Source organism: Camelus dromedarius, chromosome 36, assembly GCF_036321535.1.
Source record: "Camelus dromedarius isolate mCamDro1 chromosome 36, mCamDro1.pat, whole genome shotgun sequence".
Taxonomy (NCBI): domain Eukaryota; kingdom Metazoa; phylum Chordata; class Mammalia; order Artiodactyla; family Camelidae; genus Camelus; species Camelus dromedarius.
Window position 1 is genome coordinate 11056303 of NC_087471.1, and position 844 is coordinate 11057146.

Below are 844 nucleotides of genomic sequence, written 5' to 3' on the forward strand. Positions count from 1 at the left end.
GGCTCAGGGCTGGATGTTTGGACGTTCACTTTCCCCCAGAAGTGAGCAAGCTCTGAGGGTCTGGCCACCACTCAGAGGAGACTGACTTGAGGTCAGGGCGGTGTTTGTCCATTTATTATGACCAGATGGTGACAGGGTGCCTCGCTCTCAGTCAGCCACCGTCTACTGGCTCAGGAAGCTAAGTCAAGGTGCGAGCCAGCTTGCTACGCAGGAAGTCCATTCAAAGTGAAATTTGGGGTTTTTTAATGGATTTTTTAACTGTAAAAAAATACACATAATCTGTACCATCATAACTCATTTTTTTAAATATATGCAGAGGCAGCAGCACTCCTACAAGCCAACACAACATCCCAGGTTCCCATCCAACACAGCCAGACCGACGTTCCGTCCACGTAAAGCTGGTTAGTGGTGACCATGAGCCGGCACAGGGCTGGAAGATTTCAAGCCTTTACTTCTTGTATCTGCACTTTTATCTGCACTCCTGATTTTATAAAAGATGGTCCATCAACCCCATTCCCACCCAAATCTCCAGTAAACTTGGGTACAGTAGGGCTTCATGGGGATCCAAACATTCTTAATGAGGCTTTGAAGCATCTCGGCCCAGGACCAGCCGCTCACACAGCCCCAGCCCACAACCAATGAGTCAGAAAGGTCACTCCATCATGACTATTTTCAAATGCAGATGTCAATGGTATTAACTATGATCATGTTTTTTTGGTGCAATCATCACTACTATCCAATCTCCAGAACTTCTTCATCTTCAACGGAAGCTCTGTTCCCATTAAACATGGACTCCCCCTTCTTATTCCCAGGCCATGGCCACCATCATCCTTTCTGTCTCTAT

The 844-nt window shown here is 46.8% G+C and overlaps 1 pseudogene; it reads right to left on the reverse strand.

Annotated features, from left to right (window-relative positions):
• Positions 1-402: 402 nt before the first annotated feature.
• LOC105101931 (ATP synthase subunit ATP5MJ, mitochondrial-like) lies at positions 403-594 on the reverse strand (annotated as a pseudogene).
• Between the last annotated feature and the right edge of the window lie 250 nt (positions 595-844).